The sequence below is a fragment of the Dendropsophus ebraccatus genome, chromosome 12 (genome assembly GCF_027789765.1).
Source record: "Dendropsophus ebraccatus isolate aDenEbr1 chromosome 12, aDenEbr1.pat, whole genome shotgun sequence".
Taxonomy (NCBI): Eukaryota; Metazoa; Chordata; class Amphibia; order Anura; family Hylidae; genus Dendropsophus; species Dendropsophus ebraccatus.
The window spans coordinates 67,812,017-67,826,958 of NC_091465.1; the positions used below are offsets into that span (position 1 = coordinate 67,812,017).

General features: G+C 43.4%; 1 protein-coding gene across 5 annotated transcripts in view; it reads right to left on the reverse strand.

The window, feature by feature from the left end:
- Positions 1 to 14,942, reverse strand: part of LOC138770064 (sodium-dependent neutral amino acid transporter B(0)AT2-like) — a 67,724-nt gene that overhangs the window by 22,939 nt on the left and 29,843 nt on the right. Inside the window, exon 1 of one of the 5 annotated variants that reach the window (XM_069948962.1) lies at positions 13,191 to 13,502. The exons of 2 other annotated variants lie outside the window; for them this stretch is intronic. The gene's annotated coding sequence lies outside the window, so the exon portion shown is untranslated. Of the gene's footprint in view, positions 1 to 7,279; positions 7,315 to 12,955; positions 13,058 to 13,190; positions 13,503 to 14,942 lie in introns of those variants that run through there. 2 more of the 5 variants (XM_069948967.1, XM_069948965.1) reach the window with 2 other exon arrangements.

The window sequence follows — 14,942 nt, forward strand, 5'->3', positions numbered from 1 at the left end:
TACTATGTGTATACTGCGGCATATAACTACTATGTATATACTGTGGTATATAACTACTATGTATATACTGTGGTATATAACTAGGCATATAACTACTATGTATAAACTGCTGCATATAACCACTATGTATATACTGCTGCATATAACTACTATGTGTATACTGCGGCATAAAGCTACTATGTGTATACTGCGGCATATAACTACTATGTATATACTGTGGTATATAACTACTATGTATATACTGTGGTATATAACTAGGCATATAACTACTATGTATAAACTGCTGCATATAACCACTATGTATATACTGCTGCATATAACTACTATGTGTATACTGCGGCATATAACTATGCATATAACTACTATGTGTATACTGCGGCATATAACTATGCGTTAGGAGAAGCAGCTTCCCGCTCCATTTCCAGCACAAGACCCAATGCCATAGAATTAGGATTTTCTACACAGAAAGTGAGTTCAAAAATTCCACAACTACCAGGCCGGCTGTGTCCCTGCCCAGAGGCTGGTTTCACACCAGTATAACAGGGTCACATTTTTGAGTTCATGTTAAGTCCACAAGTTCCAGCCCCACAATGGGTCTACTGACTCGGACTGACATTGATCTTTGATGCTTTAGCCAGTTGGGGTCTCTCGACCCCTGGCCGTGTTTACCACTATAACATGCACAGATGAGGTCGTAATCCCTTAGGGTAATCCCATTTGTGGGATAGGACAACCTCCCTGTAATCCAGGGGTGTCAAACTGTGGCCCTCCAGTTCTCATCATGTCAGCCAAAGCTTTAGCTGTTCAGGTATGACCATATGATGGGAATTGTAGTTTGGAACAGCTGAAGGGACTCGAGCTTGACACCCCTGCTGTAACCTGACAACCACACTTCTAACAAAGTATGATCTGCAACTAACACTCCAGAGGCCAAAAATGACAATATACAGAATTTTATGGAGCCAACCCATAGATGTGATGACTTGTAATCCAATATTCCCATCTCCAGAGCCCTGTATAATGTCAGATCGGGGAGAGCAGCTACCCTGCAAACTTCAGACATGACTCCTCAGACATTCAGCTTCTAACGCTGGGACGTCGCCAATGCAAACTAGCAATGGCTGCAAGAGTGTCCCACCCCGCATGGATATATTATATAATATCCACATACAAGAGATTATTCAGCAGCCAGGGAACATCCACCACCTTCCTAGCCCTGCCTTCCCCTTCTCGGCCAGCCACTTAAGACAGGCCCCAACCCGTCCTCTCTAGGAGAGCCAACCGGCTTCCCGTCTCAGGAGGTGTGTGACTCCACGCCTCTATGGAAACTGCATACAGTACATTTCCCATCAATTTAACCCCTTTAGCTTTTAAGTGACATTGCATTCCCAATACACCTTGAGGATCAGACGTCATACGTAAACTAGGGGCACGGGGTTATGATGTATTGATGGATTCATGACTACAAGACTACAACTCCCAGCATGCTAAAAGGGAGCTGCGGGTTAGGGGGCAATGGCATATGATAAAAAATGCAGAGTATGCATCCTGTGCAAATATGACTATAGGATAAATTGCAGCATGCTGGAAGTCAGAAGGCAGGGCATGGTGGGGGTTGTAGTTATGTGACAGAAGCAGTTTTTGCAATATGCTACAAATTTTGCAAAATTTTCTGAAATCAGTGAAAATTTTACAAGATTGTTGCAAATGCAAGAACAAATCCCGATCATCCACCTACAGCTATTGCAAGACTACAACTCCCATGATACTTTTGGCTGTCAGGGCATCATGGGCGTTGTAGTCTTGCAACAGCTATGCAGCCATGGGATGGGGAACAAACTATTAGGGTAGAAAGTAAAGAGCTGAAGACACTGCAGTGTCCTGCTCAACCTTCCTCCACAGTCACCTTGTACTCCTTGGGGTTCTTCTGTCTCCTTGTCCTCCGTCTTTGCACTGGGAGGGAGAAGTCTTGTTTTATACTTGTAGGATTTTGTGGCATCGCTATGAAATTCTCAGCGAGGGCTCAATAGAAACGTCTCAGCAAACTGAGAACTCAATAGGAAGCTCCCATAATGTTACATAACACTAAACCTTCATTCACACATTGCATGTTGCAACAATGACCATGGTGTGAATAAACCCTAAAGAGGATTCATATTAACAGGAAAGCTGCGGCGGCCACACACCCAAAGACTATGTTCACATGTCGCTTTCACATCCACGGGTAGTTCTGCTGCAGGAATATAACATGTATTTCTGCTGCAGGAATAGATTACAAAGGGTTTTGGAGAAGCTGAAGGCTTGGGCAGATAAATGGCAAATAAAGTTTAATGTGGATAAATGTAAGGTTATATACTTGGGCCGTAAAAATAATAAGTACAGTTATGTCCTAAATAATGAAACACTGGATAACACTGCTTCCGAAAAGGACCTGGGGGTAACTTTAGTGATTAGTGCCAGGCAGCAAAAGAGGTATAGATGCTTAAGATGAGAACATAGTTTTGCCTCTTTATAAATCACTGGTCAGACCACACATGGAATACTGTGTACAGTTTTGGGCACCAGTATATAAGAAGGACACAGCTGAACTGGAGCAGGTGCAGAGGAGGGCCACAAAGGTCATTAAGGGAATGGATGGGTTACAGGACCAAGACAGGTTATCACGCTTGGGGTTATTTAAATTAGAAAAAAGACATCTTAAGGGCGATCTGATCACAATGTACAAATATATGAATGGACAGTACAGAGATCTTTGTAGTGATCTTTTTACTCCTAGGTCTGTAACCATGACAAGGGGGCATCCTCTACATCTAGAGGAAAGAAGGTTTTACCACCAGCACAGACGCGGATTCTTTACTGTAAGAGCAGTGAGACTAAAAATATATAACAAGTTATGGCCTCTAGATTTCATGTGATAGGAGGTTGATCCAGGTATTTATTGTGATGTTGTGATCGGGCACAGACAGAAGATTAAAGCAAATGACCCCAGGACGCCATCTTCTTAAGGGTAAACCCAAACAGCAACTTACCTGCCTTCAAGTTAGTACAGTCCTCTTCCACACTGGCTTGTGTTATGGAGCAGGAGTGACTTGGTTGCTGCCATGTTTCACCCCCTAAGGACTATGCACAAGTTGCACCTACCGCTGCATATCTTACAGGGTAAAATGGTAGAATTCCTCTCTGTGCATTGGTGAATAGGGTACAAGACACAGTGGCTACAGGTGCATCATTCCCTGTATATCACTAGTTTGGACACTCCCGCCTCCCTCCTTACCATCAGAGCTCACTCCGTCCACGTGATGGAGAAACAGACAAAGGATCTCTCATGCAACCGCTTGCGGCTTGCCACATTAAATAGGGGAAGTAAAGGAGCAGGCATAGCAGGTGGACCAGAACTCTGCTAAATAACTGGCGAAGAATACAAGACGAGGCCCATGAGGGTGAAAGCTAACAAAGGCTTCAAGAATAGATCGCGTCTGACTGAGCTTGGTGTCAAACAGGAGGCAGAATGTACCAAGTAAATCAGTTCTAATAAAACACGACAAGCGATTAGGCCGACCCATGGTATTTGTATGGAGAAGCGTGCACAGCTGGTACCTTATTTCTCCTGTATTTGCTAAAACAACAATGTGCACACAGTTCCCGAGCATTACAAAAGCAGATGTTTCCTTCCCATTATTGTCTGCCATCTTAACACAATATATAGACCCACACAGGCAGGGGGCCCACTGAAGATTTGGCCAGTTAATGTTGTCCGCAAAAGCTATTGCTTTTGCAGACAGACTTAAAGGACAACTCCCACGAAAATTTTTTTTAACTTATTTAACACACATTACAAAGTTATATAACTTTGTAATGTGGTTAAATACCCGGTCTGGCCCCCTTCCCCCACTTTCGGACCCCCGACCCCCCCCCCCGCCCGGAAGTTAAAGAATATATACATTACCTATTACGATCGTCACGGTCCTCTTCTCCCGGGCGCCATCTGGTGACAACGACGTCAGAGCCGGGGGGCGGTCCGGGTCTTCTTCCTCCTCGGCGTCTTCATACAGAGTGAATGGGACGGAAAAGGCTGCTGGTGCACATGCGCACCAGCAGCCTTTTCATTGGCTGGAGCGCATCACATGGCTTCCAGCTTCGTCAGCCCTGATTGGCTGAGGTTGCTGGAAGCCATGTGATGCGCTCCAGCCAATGAAAAGGCTGCCGGTGCGCAAGCGCACTGGCAGCCTTTTCCATCCCCAGGACCCGGAAATCAGAGACATCGCTGGACGGCGGACGGCGGTGACGGTGAGGCGGCCGGCGGCCGAATGGAGTGGCGATCGTCACCGGAGGGATGGTGAGTATGGTGTCTGTGTGTGTCTGTGTTTTTTTTGGGGGGGGGGTCCCGCGGGAGGTGTCCTTTAACAAATTGGCTGTAGGTGGCCCCTGGCCAGGTACCAGTGCTCCTGGGGGGCCCACACGGCTACCGAATGTTGTGTCTGACCATTTAGCTGTATACGCTTGTATGCGAGGAGAACATACAGTTGAATGCAGCAGGGTGATTGACAAGGCAAGGAAAGCACTGGCTCTCCACCCTGCCAATCACTGCTGTGGCCACAAGAGGCCGTTCCCTCCCTTAGAGCTGCGGGACATGAGTGATGTCACTCGTGCGCTCACAGAGAAGGGAGAGAGTTGACATGAGAAGACTACAGTACTGCAACCGCACAGCAGGTTAAGTATGGCTTTTTTTTTGTTTGTTTTTTTCCTTAGTTAGGAAGAGACCTATGTGGTTGGGTGGGGCTAACTCCTGGGAAGGATGTTATCTATGGGGATTGGGGTATGGGATGTGCTGGCTAACTGAAAAAGGGGGTACCTAATTTGGAGGTACAGTCTACTCACAGTGGTGGTGGTGATGGTGTCTAACCACCAGGAGGATTACCAGGGAGATTACTGCTGGGGAAGAGGGTGGCTGTATGGGAATACATACCAGGGGGATTACCTACATGAGATGGTGCTGGAGGGGATGCCTACATAGAGGATACTACCTTTTGGGGGGGATGTCTGCATAGAGAGGTCTAAATACTAGATAGATGCACAGAGGGGAGTCTAATTTCTATATGAGGGCACAGAGGGCCATAACTACTACTACATGGAAACAGAGGGAAATAATAACTATATTGGGCCACAGAAAGCCTAACCACCATATGGATGCACATAGAAGCTGAATTTCAACAACATCAACAAGGTACAGAGGGGCCTAATTACTATATGGGGGTGCACAGGGTGGGTCTATCTTCTATATGGAGGAACAAGGAGGGGGGGTAATCGACTATGTTAGGGTAAAGATGGTGGCCTTTTTACTATATGAGAGCATAGAGGGACCCTGCGAACTATATGGAGGCTAAAATTTGGTCTAAATACTACATGGAGGCATAAATTGGCTGCTCTCAGAGACCTTGTACACCAGGATTATTGGTGCTGATTTCTGATACATTTTTAATGTATTGTCATATATTGTTTCTATGAATTAGTAAAGTAATTATTTCATTTAGTTATGTTGCAGTAGTCTGGCTTTTTGTATATAGATTATTTAGTATAGTTGCCTTGAGCTCCATGGGACTATTTATTGTTATTACCCAGTATTTGTACTATACATTTACTCTATTGGTACTGCAGGTATCCCCTTTGGGTGTTGCCTATTTGGTCATTGACCATCAGCTATGGTGTAGTCCTCATGCTGCCCAATAGATATTAGACAGATAGATATGAGATAAAGAAATAGCAGAATGGATGGATGGCTAATTAGAAAACGAAAACAGCGCCATAGCTTCCTCTATGTTGTGTGTGGTATTACAACTTGGTTCCATTCTCTTTTAGTAGATCTGAGCTGCACTACCACATCCAAGCTTTGAAGGAGAGTGGCGCTGTTTCTGGAAAAAGACAACTATGTTTTTGCAATGCTGGATAGCCCCTTTAATTTTTACATGTTTATATATGTGAAATGTAGAAAGTCTTTTCCACTGTTCTCAGTGCCTCTTGACTATGAGTAATATAGTAGAAAATACCCTTTATTATTCGGAAAGCATTGTCATCTACTGAGGTTCCCTATGGGTAACATAATCGGTTGAGGGCCCACTGAGACTCACTCGCCCCCCCTAGGCTGAACCCCTAACTACGCCCCTGGGTGATGGACTTTCCTAGTTGCCTTGTAAATTCATTCAGAACATGTCCGAAGACTATTGGGTTTTATAAGCGCTGACCACCAATGATGAGAGGTGAAAGAGTCCTAGCATTTGGCCAAGACTCACAATAGAAAGAACTTCTTCTACAATGAGATTTGGAATAGACTGCCCTCTCTGGCAGGTATACATCAGGGCTTGTGTTACTTTACTATATGAATTCTCACATCTTCACTCTTCCATAAAGCAGAATATAGCCAAAAATACACATACCATGCGGTATAACAGATTCCCGTAAGTGGTCTATGGAAGAGTTGCACAATGAAGGTATATGGTGGGAAATTCCTCTGACGTATACATGAAAAGGGCCCAAAAGCTTCAGCAGGTGACCCAGAGACCCCCCAAGAGTCCTCACATCATGGGAATACCCCTGTAAGAGCAGGCAATAAGCCAACATATGTGAAATTCCACCAGCGTAATGTGTTATCCATCCTTTTTATAAGCTGCCTTCAGCGTGTTCATACATGTTCACTAGTAATAAAGCTGTAATCCCTATAAAATGCAAAATCTGATTACATAAACCAATCTGCATTTCCTATAGCACACAACGTTCTCCTGCTTCATGGACGTAACAGGGAACTGCCTGCGGCACAAAGGTGATACGGGGTAAACAATGAAGATATGGCGCCAACTTGCTGTAAATCTATGCTACGTATGAAAGTATAAGATACCCAAGTGCCACCTGAATCGGGTTCCCAAATGGATGACATTCTCAAATAAAGGAGCCCTGTGTATCTGCCCTGGCCCCTTCTACCTGCACAGCAACATAGAGTCACCAGTAAAAGCGCCCAATGAAATCAATGGGTACCAGGCCGTCCACTGCTTACATTAGGATAAGTGCAACTCTTGGGGGGTAAGAACTATGTGAGTCTCATCTCCAAGACTGGCGCCCACTGAAGCCATAAAGGTGTTGAAACTACCTAAATCCCAAGTAATACAGAAGGTATTGTATACATGTGCAGTATAATTACACAGCTTCCTGAAGTCACACAAGTAGAGAAACCAGAAAAAAAAACATAACAATAAAGATGATAAGTTTGTGAATGGTGTAAGAATACTACCTCTGCAGGCGTCTAATCTCTCCTCCAACCTGGGTGTAAGTGGTATGACCAGACTTACAATGAATGGCATTACATAAGCGGCACTACCTCCCTGACACTCCCCCATAGGTGTACGTTCACACATGACGCCAGATAGGAATGAGCTCCTTCACATCCCATGACAACATGAAACGTATGAGAAAGGTCACATGTGACATATATGAACGCAGAAGAAAATCAGGAACCTTTATAAGTGTTACTTTCCACCTATAGATATCTAGAATACAAGGACACTACATTCATTTTACCTAAATACTCTATATATGTATAAAGCTGTATGTTTCCGGCAGCGAGCCCAGTAACCGCCTGTCACACCCTGGGGAAACTTCTCTATAATAAATAGCCATAAATTACCATGGAAAGAACCTAGAAGGAACCTGGCTGTTGTCATCTTTAGGGCGTAAAGGGTTTCTCCACTTTGGATAAAACCTTGTTATAAAGTAGGGATCCCGATACAATAAGGCGGTCAGAGGGTGCCCTATTACTGGATCCCCCACTATCCTGAGTGTCAGAGATGCTGGAAACAGATCGGCCTTATTGGCTTCCATTATAGAAGTAAAACATGGCAGAAATCTGAAGCTGCCTTCGCTGAGGTAAAATATACCACATGACCATACACTGGGTTCCATCAGTAAGGGTCCTTTTACACGGAGTGATAAATCGCTCAATCGTTTAAAGATTTTGCAGCAACGATTTAGTTTTTAAGTGTTGGCGTTTAGACAAAGCGATAAATTACTAGAAAAAAAAAAAAAATCAAAAAACGTTTTTACGATCGTTTTAAAATCACTTAAGGCCACCTCACACACTAAGGTGAATCTGCAAAAGACTATTTAGACGAAGCGATCTGTAAATTATCTGTAAGCGACCAGCGGTGATTTGAGAACATGTTGAAAGACCCGGATGAACGATTTCTCGCTGGTCGCTTGATTGTTTGCTGTGTTTACACGATAGTCGTTAGTTACAATCGTTACTACGATCATTACTGCGATCGTTTACTCCATTTGATCCCAGCAACAGAAGGAACGACTTATGCTGCATTTACCCGAAGCGATTATTCGCCCGATCGATTAACGATTTTGAAGCAACAAATTGTTTTTTTTATAACAATCAGCGTTTAGATGAATAAATCGTTAGAAAAATTGTTAGAAAATTCGTAATGCGATCGTTTTTAAGATCGCTTAAGCCCATCTTTTACATAGGGTGAATCTTTGAAAGACTGTTTACACAAAGCGATCTGCGAATTTTTAGCGAACGACAATATGAGAACATGAAAGATCAAAATAAACGATTTTTCGCTCGTTGCTTGATCGTTTGCTGTGTTTACACGGAACAATTTTTGCTCAAATGCGATCGTTACTGTGAAAATTCGTTTTGTGTAAACGCAGCATTAGAATTAGGGTCCATTTACACAGAAAGATTATCTGCCAAAGATTTGAAGCCAAAGCCAGAAACAGACTATAAACAGAGATCAGGTCATAAAGGAAAGCCTGAGATTAATTTGTCAGATAATCTTTCTGTGTAAATGGACCCTGAACTTACACTGAACGATTAGTGAACAAATGCGGAATTACAGCGAACAATTAGCAAATGATTAACGAACGATAATCATTACGTATAAATGCGCCATTACATAGGACGATTATAGTTTAAATGATGTAACGGTTTTCCGCAATAATTGTCCCGTGTAATAGGGCCCTAAGGTTTATTTAGCGGTCGGCATGCTTTATTAAAATAACTCTGCAGCAGTCAACACTCCTCAGTGCATTCTCATCTTCTTAAAGGGGTTATCCAGCGCTACAAAAACATGGCCACTTTCCCTGTACTGTTGTCTCCAGTTTGGGTGGGGTTTTGAAACTCAGTTCCATTGAAGTAAATGGAGCTTAATTGCAAACCGCACCTGAACTGGAGACAACAGTAGGGGGAAAAGTGGCCATGTTTTTGTAGCTCTGGATAACCCCTTTAATGCAGCTGGCGCTTACATGGCGACGCCATTACTATAGACCACCAGCAGCTCTATAGCTTTCTTACTCCCGCTAACCCTAGAGATGAAAGGAAGCCTTGTGAAGAAATGCACACAGCAGCATGTCACGTCTTACCTGCTTAGTTATCAATTTAAATCTATTTCACTTCTATACTTCTGACTGCATTTATCCAGATTAGATGTTAATCTTACAAAGCTCCCGTCTTATATATATATAATACCAGGTAAATCACTGCTCATTACACCATATGAACTGCTTAGCTCGAGGACTTAAAGGGGTATTTCAGAGTTCAGACGAAAAACTCAAGCGAAGGCTGCAGGGAAGGCAAACAGATTGCACAAAACAGTTTTTCCCCAATAAAACGTATACCCTTAAATGGAACCCAGCCTAAAGAACATTATGAATAATAAGCAGCCAGGTTTTAGTTAGGGTGGATACCACGTATCTCAGTGTATGTTTGTTGCAAGAAAAAAAAAACTAAAACGACACAGCAGCCATAGAGCTCACCTCTAAATTATTCAGTGATAAAAATAATTCTGTCTCTGTAGCTGCACTTTAAAAATGGATAAAGAATGCCGGGAGCGGAGAAGTGGTCTGTAATTTACATGCAGACAAGTCAGGCGTATACAGCGACTACTTCTCATACATACCTGGTAATTACAGAATAAACCCGTAACCTAAGCTGGCATTTCACGTCAGTGTCACCCTCTCCTCCACCATACAGACTGGCATGTGTATTACTCAGTGGCTGCTATAGAAAGTCATTCCTAAATTGAATGCAGCTCTCTTGTGTAAGAGAAGAACAAATAAAATAAGACAATGGTGCTGGACTAAAGACCAATGGTATGGACCCTATCACATGCGCTAATGTGCAATGTAAACAATCGCTGATCTCACAGATTGGCATCCGCTTACTAAGCCTATTACAAGGTGCAACCATAACAAGTGACCCTTTGATTCCATCATTTGTTGGCCACACATCTTCTATTACACGGGGAGACGTGCAACTGCTGAAAGATGACTTTGTCTGATCGCTGGTTAGTTCTGTTGGGGGTCCAGCATGGCATCTGCCATTTTACTGGGCATAACAGTGCTACATGTTGTGCTATTATATGTGGGATGTTTGATGGAATCTATAGTGGAGGCTCCTAATGGAACATAGATGTGAACTGAGGCCCAAGTCATCTATGGCTAATTTCATACTGCACCATCCAGTGCCCACCAGAGGTGTATGTCCGAGAACTCCCTAATATTTACCGAAGAAGGATCCAATTTGTGAGTTTTCTGCAATTCCATCCAGCCAACGCTAACATATGCCACCTGAACAGAGGCCAAAATGACGCATTGGTGATCTCCTTGGGAGTCTATGCATCTATCTAATAATGTTCTTCTAGTGAGAGTCACATATTACAGCCATGCCATACCAGTAGTATTAGACCTAACAGTCCAGGCCACTTCATGTCCTATGCAGCCATCTACCTCCTTCCTGCCAGCTAATAACACCACTATCTGCTGTGGTCATCCAGGGTGCGAGTACTAGGGATTCTGGAAACTGGGTTACATTTATTAACTGAATAGAGCGTATTTGTTGTGGGGGGTGAATAAAGAGCAGCAGTAGGTTGGGGGGTAATTTATGTGGGTAAAATGTCAATGTCTTATTGGACCATTCCATCACCCTACAGCTATATATTGTTTTTGTTAAGCAACCTGCTGCATCAACACTAATGATCTGTCCCTGTGACAAGTCAAAAGTTTTTAGCATTTTTTTTGGGGGGGGGGTGGGGGTGGGGGTAGTTATTTTTCAGACAGGTACACTTAAATCCTATAGAGCAGGATCTCCATCGTGCCTGATGGGAATTGTAGTTCTGCAACAGCTGAAGAGCCTCAAGTTGGGGAACACTGCTATAGAGCAACTCTGGAAAGAGAGGGAACAGGAGCATGTCAGTACCTACATCTTATGTGCAGCAAATATGAGAAGCAATCCACATGGGGGGATTGCAGAACATCTGCAACCCCTATGCAAGAATTGTACGCCATGATGAAATCTATTATACAAGCTGAAGAAACCTAGAAGTAAAGCAGGAAAGCAATAGTAGTCTATACTCTGCATATATAGATATGCCTGCAGAGCCAAGGACCAGCAGTATACACAAACGTGACTACAAACCTGCTATATACAGAAATGCCCTACAGCGTAGTGTTGACAATTTCAGGTCTGCACCAACCCCTCTTCTTACCTGAAAATGCCCTATGTGTACAGTAACCTAGTGTGTGTGTGTGTGTGTATATATATATATATATATATATATATATACACACACACACACAGGAAGAAAGCAGTGAGTGTGCCATATCAGAACACAACAACAATCACCCTACCATACAGATACCAGGGACTAGGTGACCTTGTCCACATCTCCCATGGACATCGGGTTGAGACTGGAATGTAAATAACGTTTCCTATCAAACTAGGCAATTACGATATCCATGTTACATAATACACGCAGGTCTGATGTTGGTGACCATTCTGCAAGCTGTAGAGAAACTACAACTCCCAGCATGCACTGACAGCTATAGGGTGTTGCCCTCCAGCTATGTAGTGGCTGCTCACTTTATAGGAATCTTCACATAGACGTGAGATTACTGACAGCTTATGCTGCCTGATCAGTCTGACTGTCACCTGACATATAGTGCCGCAAGGAGCGCCAACCAGACAGGCTGGATTTCTACATGTCCGATCCCTCATCTTCCTGGAAATTAGCAGCACTAAGAGATCCTAGGAGCCGATTATCTCCTCTGTCCCTAGAATTACATGTTCACTTATCTGAGCCAAACGGTCGGCTTAAAGGGATTGTCCAGAATCGTAAAATATGGCCTCTTTCTTTCAGAAATAGCACCACACTTGTCCGCAGTGGAGTAATTGCAGATGAGCTGCAATACCGCATCCAACACGTCAACAGGGGTGGTGCTGTTTTTGGAAGGCAGCAGCCATGGCTTCTAATGATAAACAATGAGCTTTTCACCGTACAGTCAGTTACTTTTAGGGATAAATACCAATTTAAAAGACTGCATTTTACTGGACTTCACTAATTTTGAGGTAGAACAATGGGGGAGATTTATCAAACTGGTGTAAAGTAGAACTGGCTCAGTCACCCCTAGCAACCAATCAGATTCCACCTTTCATTTTCCAAAGAGTCTGTGAGGAATGAAAAGTGGAATCTGATTGGTTGCTAGGGGCAACTGAGCCAGTTTCACTTTACACCAGTTTGATAAATCTCCCCCATTATATATAAATATTGGAAATGTATCAAGCAGTGTTGTCCTTTGTTTCTCATAGCAACCAATCACAGCTCAGCTTTCAAATAGTCAAGCACTTTGGTAAAATAAAAGCTGAGCTGTGATTGGTTGCTATGGGCAACAAAGGACATTCAGTAACACTGCCTAATAAATCTCCCTCACATGTTCAGTTACTCTATTTAAATAAAGTTTCCAATGAATTAAGAAACTGCCATATGAAGAGCCCCACTGACAAACATTAGCCCACAAATAAAACTTTATTAAACACTATAAGGACAGCTCGTAACATAGCAACCGCGATAGCAAATACCACAGAGGGGGGCTCAGGACCCCCCTCCCACATACAGAGTGGACCTACCTGCCACGTCACAGTGTCCTTCATAGTGTTATCCTATATATAGAAGTCACTCCTATATATAACACCCATGCCCCTGGTGCCTCTCCCTGGCAGCGCAGCCCCCTGTCCTGTCACCACGTCCCCATGCTTTCTATGACAGATCGGATGAATCAGTTCTGACTGACATCTGGCCGCCTGTCAGCGCCACCCCGCGGTGCCCCCTCCCCTGTCAGCCCGTATCTGGCCCGGTACTTACCTGCCACCCGGTATTACCATCCGCAGTGATGTCTACACAGAACCCACCGGAGCTCCAGAGTACTGTCACTAGAGCAGAACACGCGTGGGGCATTCACTACAAACGCTAGAGATTGAGAACCTCCTCAAAAGTTTTGTCTCCAAGACAGGCGCCATTTTCTTGTTTCCCTTTCCGTCAGTTGTTAGGCGCCGCGGTCTACAGGAAGATGGCGCCCGCTGAAAGACAGGTGATTGCATCAGCCAAATCTTATTGGAGAATGAGCCCTCACTCCAAACATAGCGTGTGTCAGTGTGGCGCGGTGAGGTTTCCTCTCTGTGACAGGAGGGGATGATGGGTTACTGGAGACCCGGACACGGCAGGGGATGGGGCAGAGGACACCTGACTGCTGCAATAGGGACGGGACAATACTGGGGCAATTATTATGGAGTTTTATTGGCAGTATTTTGGGGTTACTTTTTGATCACTTTTTAATACATTTTTTTTGGAACGTGAGGTAAAATAAAAAAAATAAATAAATTGTCACTGGCATATCCAGGGTGGGGGGGCGGAGAAAAGCTCATGGAAACCTTTTCCAATTGATCGTGTGATAAAAATGAAAGAATTTGATGTCAACTATTAAAATATAACAGTAAGAAATCCACAATGCAAAAATTGCTGGTTTTGTCACCTTAAATCTCAATAAAATTTAATATAAAGTATGTACCAACAAAATCTGAAGAAAGTTTACTCAGTTTGACTACAAAGACTCTTAAATGGGTTGTCTTTGGATTTAAAGGGGTTATCCAGCGCTACAAAAACATGGCCACTTTTCCCCCTACTGTTGTCTCCAGGTCAGGTGCGGTTTGCAATTAAGCTCCATTTACTTCAATGGAACTGAGTTTCAAAACTCCACCCAAACTGGAGACAACAGTAGGGGGAAAGTGACCATGTTTTTGTAGCACTGGATAACCCCTTTAAATAGTGTTATTACCTGTTTTGCTTCACTTCCACCAGCTGCAGTATGCCTTCCATGTCCCCACATCACACCAACATCATGCAACTATTTGACATCACGTTGAGGCATTGTTGCACTAAATACCACAACTTGTTACCCCTCTCGCCTTGGAAGGTATACCTCCCAGACAGTTCACACAGAGTAAAAGAGGCAGAATCCCGCCAGCCTCAGTATCATACAGTCTCTCTATGGGAGGGCTTGCGCGCCTCTCTGCTCAAAGAATTGGCATGTCAATTCTTTGAGCGGAGAGAGGAGGCGCATGAGCCCTCCCATGGAGAGATTGTATGATACTGAGGCTGGCGGGATTCTGCCTCTTTTACTCTGTGTGAACTGGCCCTATGGCCTTTCTGCTCCCTGGACAACCCCTTTAAAGAAGGCATACTCAATACACTTGTTTCGCTGCCGTGTCTTGCAGCCCCATTTTTAAAATAAATGTGCTTAAAATTGCCCTATTCTAAATTTTTTTTAATCTTTTGGCCTGTAAAGCTGTGTGATGGATCATTTTTTGCAATGTGATCTGTAATTTTATCAGTACCATGTTTGAATATAGGTGATTTTTTGATCACTTTTGAGCGATCAGAACTTTTATTTTTTTTTTTTTTTATTAAATATTATTTATTTATTTACACCTTTTAAGTTCCCTCTAGGGACCTTTTATAATCAAATAGTACACTGACAATTCTGTATTGCATAGATCAGTAGGATCAGTGCTCAGCTAATAGAGTCTGGCAGTGGCAGAGGATGAGTATTAACCTCCA